Source organism: Corvus cornix, chromosome 2 (genome assembly GCF_000738735.6).
Source record: "Corvus cornix cornix isolate S_Up_H32 chromosome 2, ASM73873v5, whole genome shotgun sequence".
NCBI classification, from domain to species: domain Eukaryota; kingdom Metazoa; phylum Chordata; class Aves; order Passeriformes; family Corvidae; genus Corvus; species Corvus cornix.
The window spans coordinates 101,768,857-101,782,019 of NC_046333.1; the positions used below are offsets into that span (position 1 = coordinate 101,768,857).

Genomic DNA, 13,163 nt, shown 5'->3' on the forward strand with positions numbered 1-13,163 from the left:
CTTTGGAAAAAGGCATCTGCGAGCCCAATTTTGCTATAAGGAGACCCCACACTACAGATACCAGTGGAGCTCTAACAAGCCCATTACCTAATGCCTGGGGGTTCCTCTTGGTCTTGTATCTTACACAGTATGTACACACCAAGGAACTATAAAACACTACCAAAACCATGTGCCTTGGGGTAATTGAGTCCTCAATGTTTAGTTTCTTCTCGTCCTCAAAAATCCTTACAAGTAAGGGGTTAGGTCTCATTCAGGGTATCTAGATTTTGTGGGGAGGGTCCTTCCAGTGTAAGCAGACGTATAGTGGTTGTAACCCTTTTTTGGCTGCTTCCCACACCATTACTGTTCAGGAAAGCCAAAAAGACTGCAAGGAAGACCCTGCAAGGGAAAAACTAAATTCATTGCATATGCACTTGAAAGACAGGAGACAGGGACCCAACAAATTTTGAGAGGGCTCCAGAAGAGAGAAAGGAAGCAAGCAGGACAAATGGACACAATCAAACCTCATGCAGTGATGTCTGCATGTGTCCATGCATCCCTCCAAATGGGGACCCTGCAGCCCAGGCACAGTATTTCCAGGAAGAGCAAGCCCACCGTGAGTCGGTGCTTCGACCTCCTGCCAAGCATCCCAGAGACTGTACAGCCTCCAGCTCCTGCTTCCCACAGAGAACGGGGCAGGATCAGCTGTTTGAGCAATCTGTGTCTGGGAAACAGGGACAAAATCAAGGCCCAAATAGAGCTCTTTTATGAGGTCAGTAAACACAAATCCCCAGTAGCTCATATAACCCTAAACATCAGTGTCCTCAAAAGGTCTACCTCAACCACTTAGTTAAGGACACAAACTTAAGAAGTCCTGCTAACACAAAATACTGTGCTGAATGCCATATATAGACTCTGGAGAGAAGAGACAAAAAGCAGCCTTCTTTATGATTCCCTTTTGAACTCACTGCATTATTTCTGGCCTGTACATTAAAACAGATGTCTCATTGATTTCCCAGTCACAAGGAAATCATTCTTTTCTTGTCTTGTGACGGATGTTTCTTCAGATGAACAGCTTCAACTTCAAACAGAATCTTTACCTCATGGAATAACTTTTCCCAAACTGATTTTAAAATATCTACTAGCAAACTAAAGCCAGCCTCATTGTATTTCTTATACAAAGGGTGAGCAGAAATGTTCTTTTCAAAATTGTACAAAATGTCACTGCCACTTGGCATTTTTGTCCCATAAAGCACTGATCACAATGGAACATAACAGGTGCCTAATTAAGGAGCATTAACTTACCCATGTTTTGAATCTCATTATCAACCCTGAAAGAGTAAGCCCCAGACATATCTATGTTTCACTTCAATGACGTCTCCTTCATAAATGAGGGGGAGTTTAATGCACTTTAAACTTTCTCAAACTACTTTTGTAGAGTTTGCTTACTCTGTAATCCCTGGAAAAAACATTAAACAAAAGGGAGGGAAAGCACAGAAGTATACAAATAACATTTTCTACTTTAAAAGTAAAATGCCCTGTGCTGAGGTAAAGGAAAACTGGGGAAATAACTTTGTGAATTACTGAATTCAAGAAGGGAAATATTTTATATACCATTTGGGGTTTTGGTTTCAAGAGGGGCACAATAATAGAAGACTAGCTTGGCCTTTTCCACTTAGTCCTTGGCCACACAAATCCTTTGTCTCACTTGAACTCACTATAAAAGGGGAATAAACCTCTCCCATGAGCTACTTAGTTAAACAGAGTCTGGTGGTGGGGAAACACTTGATTACAATTTTAACATGGCTCTTGATTTAGCCAGGAGATTAATAAAGCCAGCAGACCTTTTTTCTCAAGAGATTACATCAACAATAAAGAAAAGAGAAGGTAATACATCTTACAATGAATGTGGCATGTATAGCTACATGCACCAATTATATCACAGGCTGCTTCTACCTGACCAGAGCACACCTGAGCATCTGCTTCTTAAGAATATGGTTGCAGTAGCTGTTTGCCTGTCAGGCAGTACTTAAAAGGCATCCTACAAAGGACCAAAAATACACTCACAAAGTCATTACTTTAAATCAGCAACAAGCTTGTAAACAACTTCCTCATTATAAATTAATTTAGTAGAAGGTCCAGGTTTATAATTTAAGAAAAAGGCAAATATGAGCATTGGAAATGCCAAAACTTAGTCTCCAAAAGACTCTCTTATGTGAATTGCTCATCTTCATCACAGCTATATCCAATGCCTGCTTCTGTTTTTCAGGTAACACTGTGTAACATAAAATAGAGAGTGGTCTTGGAGACTGGGACTTCAGATGGTGAACACTGGAGTTCCTGCCCATCTGTCTGATGACCACTCTGTTTACATACCTGTGTATACAGACCTGCAAAACAGGGACAATACCAAACAAAACCAAAGCATAATTAAAGGGTCAGAACCACAAGCTTTTCAGCCCTGCAAATTTGAAACATCAGAATATATCTCAAAAATTTTCCTAGTGAAAAAAATTAATCACCTCAAGCGTTTTTTAAAACTTACAATTTGTTGCAAAAATTCTTTTCAAACAGAAACAGTTTTAAAAAAGTAAATGTCAGTCATGCAGAGAAAAGAAACATTTTGTTCCATGACAAATCCTTTAGCAGCAAGGGCAGCACATACCTCCTTCTGTTTTGCTCCGTCTTATCAAAAGGCTTCATGGGTTCTGGTAAAGTAACATAGCACTGTGCTTGATCTTTATATAGAGTCATAAAATATTCTGGGTTGGAAGGGTCCCACAAGGATCATCAAGTCAGAGTATGGCTCCGGCTCACATGTGGATGTAACTAAGGGATACCTGCAACCACAGATCATGATAACTGGGCCACAGATAGGTCTGGCACATAACACACACAAAGGTCCATGGCTGCTTAGGTGCAGAGGCATGCATGAAAATACCAGAAGACCTGGAGTTCCAGCAACACAGGCTACATTATCCTTCAACCAACCCCAGAAAACCACCTATTTTAGGAACTGCAGGAGCATGGGTTATGCTCACATACAAAAACAAACACGTGGGATGACATCCTCTCCACATGAAAAGAGGAGACTGTAATCTCTGTGGGTGTCAATTTAGCATAATCCCCACAGAAAGGCTTAGCTTGCTTTAAAATACACAGATGTTGTATTTAAGAAGGGCCCATTCATTTCAAGCCCAAAATACATAAACTTGCCTTGAGTAATAAAGCAAAAAAGGTACTTTTTGCTGATGTGTTGTGGTTTAGGATTTCTGAGGAGGTGAAGTATGGGGCTCAGTTGTTGTTTTCGTTTTCTGAGGGGGTTTTATTATTATTAAGTTTTAATTTAGTTTGGCTCAATCTTTATTTCGCAGGTATGTAAATACAGGGAATCCAGGGCCAATAGCTAGAGCAATAATTCTGGTAAAAATGAAACACAGAGCTTTAGGCTATAAATGTAAGACAAAAATCAAAGGATTTAAATGAAATCTGACATGGCAACTCATTAAATTCAAGAGTATCCATGATATTTTATTAAACATCAGTTAAGTGCATCTTTAAACAAGATGAATGCAAGTTCAGGAAATGAAACAGGCATTGCCTAAATACTTAACATGCTAGAGACAAAGGAAATGCACCACTGTGTCAGAGGAATCACCCCAGCTAGTCCACAGCCTTGTCTTCAAGACTGGCCATTTCAGCATTTCCTGAGGCATTTACCTCCTTTCTAGAACAAACTCTAAAACTGGTCTCAAGACTGGCTGACTAAACTGAGAACAGTATTTTTGATGAGGCCACATCACTGCGAAGATATCAGAGCATTCAATTGTTTGGCATCCTATTTCTTAGGCATTTGACTAGTGAGTTTGATTCTGGCGGGGGGGTTTTATGTGCTGAACGCAAAGCTTTCACACCACTCAAATACCGACTTTCAGGATATAAAAAACGCCATACTGGGTCACAGTCAAACTCTCAGGGTGCAGTTTGGTTTCCAACCATGTCGAGGTGATTCAGTGGGAGAGACACGAGACCTACAGCAAGTAACTGAGATGATCTTCTCCCATTCTGGAGATCTCCCGTATGTCTGCTGGTTGGCTTTTGTTTAAGATCTTTTTCTGTGGGTTCCTCTGATAGGGTAATTCAGAGTTCCAGATGTTTCTTCCAAAAGCATGTTACTTTCTAGCTTTCTTTGAATTTTATCTGTCATTCACTCAAGTAAGTTGAGTCCATCTGATTTTCTCCTCAGTCACACTCATTGAAATAACTTTGTGCTATTACATGGTGCTTTTTGTCTCTTATTGCGTATCATTAGCAAATAAAGCAACTTCTATCACAAGATATGAATTCAGCTCCCTTTTTGGAAATATTTTGCTATAATATTCTTGGAGTTTGCCAAGGCAGGAAGGGGTATTTCTCAAAACACTTTGTTTTTCACACCATAACTGTCTAAACGCTTTTAACCAGGATGAGCAATTAAATTAAACGTATAAACCAACTTTCTTTTATCTGTTATTTTGTTTTATTATGACCTAATTAAAGTTTATTAATAGGCTGCAAAAGCTATGCCAGTTACATTCAGGTATATCATGATAGTATTAATCTTTTATTTCACTTTCAATGCTCTCTATTAAGCAAGAAGAATCATTCAATGCAGATGTTGCTACTCTATAATTACTCATATTGCCTTTTGTCCTCTTGAAAGATATGCATCCAACACAGTAAATAAATTAAAGAAGGTTAATTAAAGCAATAAGTATGTTAAAGTAATGAGATCTTTAGATAGTTAGCTACTGTCTTCAGTAAATAAAGTTAAGAAAAGTCTCTTTTCCTGTGTATGTGTAAATAATTAGGACTTAGAAGAGGGTATATCAGAGGTTTCTCAAAAATAAGTGGTCCCATTCCTGGCATCTTGAGAGCTAACAATGTATGTTGATCTGTACTACAAGCAGCCCTACTGTTCCTCTCACTGCTCAGACATACACTGAATGGCAATTCAAAACAGATTTGCCCAGTACAGCAAATCAGAACCTCAGCCTCCAGGGAAGGAAAAGTGGCTAAGAACAGGGAAGCTTAAGTAGCTGCAAAAGTAATCAGAGTGTGACCATTCTCCCCAGCCCCTCCTGTTTTAACAGGCTACAAGAAACACAGCTTGTTTTACCACACATCTCTGGCCGTGGCCGTGCTCTCCTACTGTCAGAGCTTTGTAAGCTGTCCGAGATGTGCATGCAGTCTGCTTCTCAGAGGACTCCAGACTGCTACAGAGATTATTTTTATCAATGTTATCACAGGCAGTAGATTAAAGTCTTCAAGCTTCCTCAGCAACACTTCAAAGTAAAAGAAGGAACAAAAAGAACTTAAGAACACTTACCAGCCTGCAAGGAAAATCAAATCTCAAAATTAGTATGTTAGAATAGAAGGTGTTTTGCTCTGCCAATTTTAAAGGACCAGTTTCCAAAGAATATTCCTTGGGGGCAGTATGACAGCCATTATCCATGGCTGCCATATAGATGAAGCAATATGCCTTATTTCATGAGAAAAATCAATAGTGACCTTATCACTAGAAATAAGAAGACTGATTTTGTCTGGCTTCTCTGCATTATTGTGCATCTGGTTGTGAACTCTAGGTTGTCCATAGATACAGAGCAGCCACAGAGGTTACAGTCAGCACTGAAAAGCCAATATCCTGGTTGCTCACCTCCCTTGGACCATCATGCATATGTCTCAGCTGACACTTGTCTGCCCCTCCATGCAGCCTTTTCTCCACTTTTTGTGGCTTGACACACCAGACTCATAACCCAGCATGACACATAACCCTGCATGCTCTGGCCTGCTTTAAAAGCATTGCAACAGGTGCTAGTCTCCCTTGTGTGATAATGCTGTGATACCACATCTAATCCACTACACCAGAGCTCAACCCCTGGGCCATGGCATGGTTCACGAAGAGAGCCTAATCCTTCTTTTCTTTAAAAGTATGAATGGCACCAACATTTTCCTACAGCCTCCCACTTTGGGGTGAAAAATTCCTTCTTCAAGTTCAAGGTGTTTCTGACAGTCCACCATTCATCCTGTTACCCAACACTCTCTTCGGGGCAACAGGAGATCTCAGCACCATCCAGGGAAAGTAAAAATCCTTTCTAATCTACAGGGGATGGTTTGAGCAGCCACAGCATGAGTGATATGAAACATAAGCAAGGTGACAGGAGAGGGAGTCAGAGCAAAGGGAACTTCTGAGCCTGAGGACTTTTTCAGAGGGTAGTGGAAAAACAATCACATGACTATGGTAGTTTCTTCCAAAGGGCACGCCATGACGGAATGAGTCCAGTATCCATGAGCTCTTTGATCTGAGTTGTAAAAATAAATTATTTATGGGGTTAGATAGTATCTTTGGGAGTTCTGGTAGTATTGTCTTTAAATTTCCTTTAGCTGTGCCTAACAGATGGGCAACATGTTAGTGTTATTTACGGACAGCCCTCATTCACAGAACAACAGAGGTCAGAGGGAACAAAGCCTGTTTAGCTTTGACGTGAAGGACTTCTCTTGCAAAAAGTTCTCCTGAGAGGTTTAGGGGGACTTTTTATTTTTAATTGTTCTGCACTATCAGTTGAACTTAAACATCTATCCCACAGATCTATTGTTCTCCCCTGGAAAAATCTTAATCAAAGTTTAAACATTAATCAAAAAGGAAATAAAACTAAAATTACCTTTAACTGCAGTGAGTTATGCCTTGGCAACTCTACCCTTTTGACCCCGCTATCACTTTGATGAATTCAGCCTATTGTTTTGTGTAGTACAGTGCTGGCTTGCATGAGCTACAGCCTACAGCACAGTCTGCCAAGTACTACGATAACTGGTCCGTAGATGCCTCTACTTCCAAAGCCTCTGACAATGTGTAGACAATGCCATATGTTGGTTTTAACCAAACTACTGAATAAAAAACAACATCCAGACAACAACTCCCACTCATCAGACAGAAGTCTAGGAGTGACCTTGGGCCTCGTACCATCTTAAGAAGATTAGGAATGTCAAATTCTCCTAGATCAATGAGAGAAAAGTTACAGGGGTAATATTTTTCCTTAAGATAATTGGTTGGTATCTACAATTAGTAATCTGCCATTAGTTGGTCATAAAGAGTTAATACAAATAAACCACTGTTTATACTAAAAATCTACTCACATCACTGTCCGGGCAAGACAAGTAGCAGTTCAAAAGGTCTTCTTCTGCCCCATGTAAGGAATCAAAAATCCTAGAGTCCAATAGGCTTCGTATGAGGTTGTCACACAGAATTCTGTATCAATATCTTCAGCTGTACTCACAAGCAAAGAGCTTGCACTGGAGAAGAAATTTCCAATCAGTTTTTCTCTGGCAAAATACCGGACCTGTATGCTTGTATTGGGTTTGCGTGGCAAGGTTTTGGTGGCCAGGGTTGAGCAGCAGTGGTAGAGCCTCTGGGAAAATGTATTTAAAAAGGGGAAAAGCTACTACACAAGAGCAAATTTCAGCCAGAGAGAGAAGCAAGAATTTATGTCAGATCAACAACACTGCAGACACCAAGGTTTGTGAAGAAAGAGGGGCAGGAGGTGCTCCAGGCACTGGTTCTGATGCAGCCCACAGTGAAGATCACAGTTTTCTCCCTGCAGGCACAGGTCCGTGATGGAGCAGAGATCCACCTGCAGATCCTGGAGGACCCCACACTGGACCAGGTGGATGCCTGAAGGAGCCTGTGACCTCATGAAAAGCCTGTGCTGGAGCAGGTTTTCGGTCAGGACTTGTGACACCACAGAGGACCCACACTGGTGCAATCTGTTCCTGAAGGTTTGCACCCTGTGAGAGAGACCCACACTGGAGCAGTTTGTGAAGAACTGCAGTCCATGCAAGAACCTATGAGAATTTGGTGGAGAACTGTGTCCCTTGGGAGGGACCCCACACTGCAGCAGGGCAAGACCGTAAGGAGTCCTCCCCTTGAGGAGGAAAGAGCAGCAGAGACAACATGTGATGAACTGGCTGCAACACCCATTCCCCATCTCCCTGTGCTGCTGGCGGGACAGAGGTAGAGAATTCATGAGTAAAGTTAAGCCTGGAAAAAAGGGAGGGGTAGGGGAAAGGTATTTTAGGATTTGGGTTTATTTCTTATCACCCTACTCTGATTTGACTATCAATAAATAACTAATTTACCCAAGTCAAGTGTGTTTTGCCCATGTCAGTTCTCTGAGTGATTTCTCCCTGTCTTTAACTTGACGAGTGAGCCTTCTGTTACATTTTCTCTCCCCTGTCCTACTGAGGAGGGGAGTGATTGAATGGCTTGGGTGACACAGAGTGACATCCAGCCAGGGACAACCCACCACAACCCTGTAACCATGGTTTCATGTACAAAGGAGACCTCAGGTTCTGTGACTTAGAAAACCCAGAACAAACTCCCAGGTCTGCCACTGATCTCCATTGGGACTTTACTCAGGCCATGTCAATGTTTTGTTATTCTCATCATCTCTGCTTTAGCTTGATGTTGTGCACTCCACCCACATTGGGTCATGTATGCAGTAAAACTAAAAAAATTCTGTCAAAATCTAGATCTAGCAGTAGGCTGCAATTATCATCAGAAAAGATGCTTTTCTAGTGATATAATTTTAGTGTCATCAGAGCTGCCTGAAACAAATACTTCATTGTTTTAGTGCATAAACATCCTTCTAGGTCATATCTGTCTGGATGAACTGCATCTGTGCCATCAGAGGATGGAAGGTGGCAGAGGCAGCCAAAGTGCGTCAGCTCTGCAAACCCACTGCTTCCTGCTCCAGCAGCAAACCGAGCTGTGTCCACACGTCACTGCTGGGGAGCCGGCTGCTTCCCAGAAGGAAAAATAGAAAACGTAGTGTCTCATTGTGGGGCAGCTCCAGCATGCTAAATAGAGTCATATACTATCACTCTATAAGCAAAACCTGCTGCTGAGGGGAAGGAAAGGTTATGTTTGGTTTTGAGGTTTTAAAGCCTTTTCTTTTCTTTATTTTTTTTTCCTCTTAACCCAAAGAGATCCAAACCAGAAGTTCCTTCCTGTCTGAAAGAGTTAGGCAGATGACATTTGTGGCCTGATTCTCTTCTCAACTTGAGTTAAGTCAGATATATCTCCAGTGAGCTGACAGAGCTACTTCAGAGTAAAGCCAGGGCGAGGGAGACAAGAATCTGTGCCACACTAATGAAGTCATAACAGCAGCAGCCGTCCAGAGCAGAGTCAGCATTTTAAAACCAAAATTATGTTGATCTTTCAGCTGGAACACACAAGATTTTGAAGCTCATTCAAGTACTCTGCACCAAAATATTCAATTCCTTTCCAGCATCGTTTTATTGCAGTTGATAATATGGGTCTGTAGCCTGTTGAGGCCAAGAAAAATGGTAATGACTTTACTCTCTTCTCTCAGCTTGCCAGTTTTTGACTCAGAGAAAAGAGAATACTAAGTAGAATAGTCAACAGCAACAGGTAAGGAGCCCTTGTAGGTGCCACAAGGTGTGACATCCTCCAAAGCATCTTGTGATCACAGCCTATGGCACATAGACCACAGAAGTCAGTCAGAAATTCCTGCAGTCAGACTTGCGTGACTTGAAAGGTCTAAATTAGAAAGGTTTGGATGCTGGAAATTATTTTGAATATTTGCCTCAAACAAGAAGAAAGAACTACCACCATGTGTCTCAATTCTTTCTCTTTTGAAAGCTAGTTATCTTCATAGAGTCTAGAAAAAGGAGACTCTCCGAGGATCCTGTCTGTGATAAGTAAAACTCCTTTCTTTGAAGAAAGACAAGTGCAGCCTCCAAGATGGGTCCAAGTAAGTATTTGAGATGCAGCACAAAATCAGAGTTTCTTGTCCTAGTTAATCCAGTACAGGTAGACTCTGCTATGGGGTATATGCATGCTTTCAGCATACAGTTCTCCTTGTGTCCTCAATCTTTGCTTTGGCCTTTGAACCTCACTTGTAATTCCCTACTTAGCTCCTGACCCTTCTTCACAGACTTCTGATTTGACCTTTGCTAATTTTCTTTCTCCTAATCCTGACCTGCTTGTCTTACATTGCTTAAACCTTATCTCATCTGCTATTCCAGAATCTGCTCTGCAGTTTATAGTCCCTCATTTTGTGGCTAAACCTCTAACGACCTTCTTGACCAGACATTCTGGCAAAGTGCAGCTTATATCCCAGATTCTGACTGACTGCAGTACCTTCATCCCATCTCTAAATTTCATTCCAGTTCTCTCCTCTCTCATTGAGGAGCCTAATTATCCATACCCTTCTGTATGTGTTTTATCTGCCAGAGCAGAGGAACATGGCAGAGTAGCTCTGGAGTCATCTCTGAGGACTACCAATATCCAGCCTACATTCACTGTTAAGCCACCCATCTCTTTTATATAAGAAATTCTCTCCCTTTTGGGCAGGTTTTTTGGGCCGAATTTTTTTGCATTTCTTTTTACATTCCTGTACTTAAGCATTTGAATTCCGTGGAGGCCTGAACTGGCAGTAGATATCCTGGATCCACCTTGCACACTCCAAGTAAAAGATGTCTTTTTCTGTTTTGTTACAAAAGGCAACATCCTCTGGCAACAGACAGCATCAGCCCAAGGCAGTGCTAACCACTCAAATGTCCAAGTCTCACATTACCATTCCAGTCTTGCCATATCTTCTGTGCTACTTTCCTGTGCTACCTTGCCTCTCCTTCCCAATCCCATCCTGATCTCCATAGTCCAACAAGTGTGTTGACCAAGAGAAGATTCCTACAAGTCCCATCCTCTTATTGATCCCATCTTGCACAGCATATTGTCACCGTCACAGACCTGAATATTCAGCAATATCACAGAGTGACTGTACACCAAGGAGTCATGAGGGCATCGCCTTTCCTTTTGTCTGCATCTCCTGAACTGAAAGTCCTTTTTCTCCAGGTGAAGCACTTTTTCTTGAGCAACAGAAGCCCAGAGCCACTGACTAATGCAGCTCCCCTGTCCACACCCTGGCTGCATCTGCTGGCTCTTTCCAGTGGCATGGGGTGAAGAAGGCGAGATGCTTCCTGCCTGCCTTCCCAAGCTCTTTGGAAACACCCTAGCTGTGCGTGCTACAACGCTCCCAAAGAGCGTAAATTAGAGATCTGTAAACTGGGTGTGGGGCTGGTGAAAAAGTATTGTCCTCTTCCTTACCACCACAATCTGAATCAGCTCAAAGCTACTCAAGCAAAATTGGCTATAGCTGCTGTTAGTTGTCATGAATTTTCAGAATAATTTTCCCATAACAGGGTACTCAAAAACAGGTGAAAAATAATTCTGACTAATAATAGGAAACCAAATAAGAACAAGGCAGATATTATGCACAGATTCTTCTCCAGGCTGCACAAAGGCAGGTTTTAGTAAGTCCTAGATTCTATACTAGATCCTTTCTTTAATAGTCTCCTCAGATCTGTGAAGCACAATGATCCAGAAAGTTGTTGGCCTCTCCAGTAAAGGAAGGTGGGCTGGGTGGATATTTGTGAATCTAACAGCTAGAAGTTATGTGATTTTCCTCCTTACCTGCAAAAGATACTCACAGACTGACTTTTTTCTTTCTTTTCTGGAGAAGTAATCCAATCTGTATGCACTAGCATACTGATGATTTTTTTACTTTCTCCCTCACTTCTCTTATGATGGAGTGTCCAAGAAACTAAATAGGTGGAGGTTTACTATTTTATTACTTCTATAGCTTTATTCTGATAGGTTTATAAAGCAGGAAATTGACCTCTTCCTGTATACCAATGAACTGTCAACTTCCTTCAGCCAGCTTGCTGTAACACATGAAGTCTTTCTCATAGGTAGGCTTACTAGCCTTGCTCCTCTATAGAGGAAAAGAAAGCAAAGGGGTTGGAAATCCTTCTCTTGAACTCTTCCTCATATTCACCAGAAACAAGTAGGAGCTCGGTATATGGTGCACATCTCAGGCTGTGTTCACTCCTCTCTGTTTTGGGAAGGATCTGAGCAAGGACAAGGCAGGCATCAAGGTTTCCACTGGAACAAGAGGGCTAAGGCAGAACCCCTCCTGCACATCAAAGTACCCGGAATAAACTGTTCATTGCTCCCAAATGTATAAACAAGCCCAAGCCCTCACAATTTCAATATTTTTCCTTCACACATGTATCTGGAAATGCTCTTTGCTAATATCTAAGTGCCCCATTTCTCTGTCCCAGCAGGAAACCTGGGACGCCCATTAAGAGCATCACAGCTTGCCAATACCCTGAAACCCATAACACTGAGTAAAACACCTGGCCTGATGGTTCCTAGGTTAAGTTTTATGCTTTTTCTCACACACACACACACACACACCCCCACACCATAAACCTGCAGGCAACTGCGTGCTTTCCTCTGCAAGTATCTGGGGGAGAGTTCTGTCCCCTCTACCTTACAGGAGGGTTTGATTTCAATGGTTTTCCAAGCTGGGCTGGAATCACAAATCAGGCTTGAACTACTGACACACCTCTCTCAAATTCTGGGAGGTAAATTAGCAGAATTCATGCACAATATCAAATGTCTTAGCCAGGTGGGGATTTGTAATGGCTGGGCCAGCTCAGATGGTACCTTTAGCTGGATTAGGACAGCAAGCCCTTCATGGCTTGGGAAAAAAAAAATAGTTATTGACCAAAAACAGTAAATACACATCTCTCATGACATGATTTTGAGTCCTCATATATGGGAAATGATCTGGGGAAAGCACCTCCTGTACAGTCTGTTGGCTCCGTGGCCAAAGTAGTACATAGCAGGGGGGGAAATAAAAGCCAGGATCAGTGCAGAAGGCAGGAGGTTAAAATGGATCATATTCCTGGGGGGCTGAGAAGTGCCTGAACACTTTCAGGACAAAAGTAGCTAAACCTTCATAAAATAAAATAAAATTAAAAGATAATAGAAGATGAAAATAAAAAAAAAAAAAACAGAGAGACAGCCCAAGGGCACAGTGCTGTCTACACCCTTGTGAGGACCCAGGGAAAGAACCCGTTGAGGTTATTTGTCCTGGTGGGTGGCAGTGATGGGATTTTTGAGTTTTGATACTGGGAAAAGAGAGGAGGCAGCTGCAGCAGCAGAAAGGAGGCTGGGCCTCACCACACTGTGGGGAAGAAAGGGCTAATAGGGAAGCTCAGGGGGAAAGGGAACTGTCAGTCTGAGCTTAGTGCACCCATCACAGCTCCAGAAGGCTGCC

The 13,163-nt window shown here is 42.0% G+C and overlaps 1 long non-coding RNA gene across 2 annotated transcripts in view; it reads right to left on the reverse strand.

The window, feature by feature from the left end:
• Window positions 1-2,874, reverse strand: part of LOC109144212 — a 50,628-nt gene extending 47,754 nt beyond the window's left edge. For both annotated transcript variants that reach the window (XR_002044820.3, XR_002044819.3), the window contains exon 1: window positions 2,645-2,874. This is a non-coding gene — a long non-coding RNA (uncharacterized LOC109144212). The remainder of the gene's footprint in view (window positions 1-2,644) is intronic.
• Between the last annotated feature and the right edge of the window lie 10,289 nt (window positions 2,875-13,163).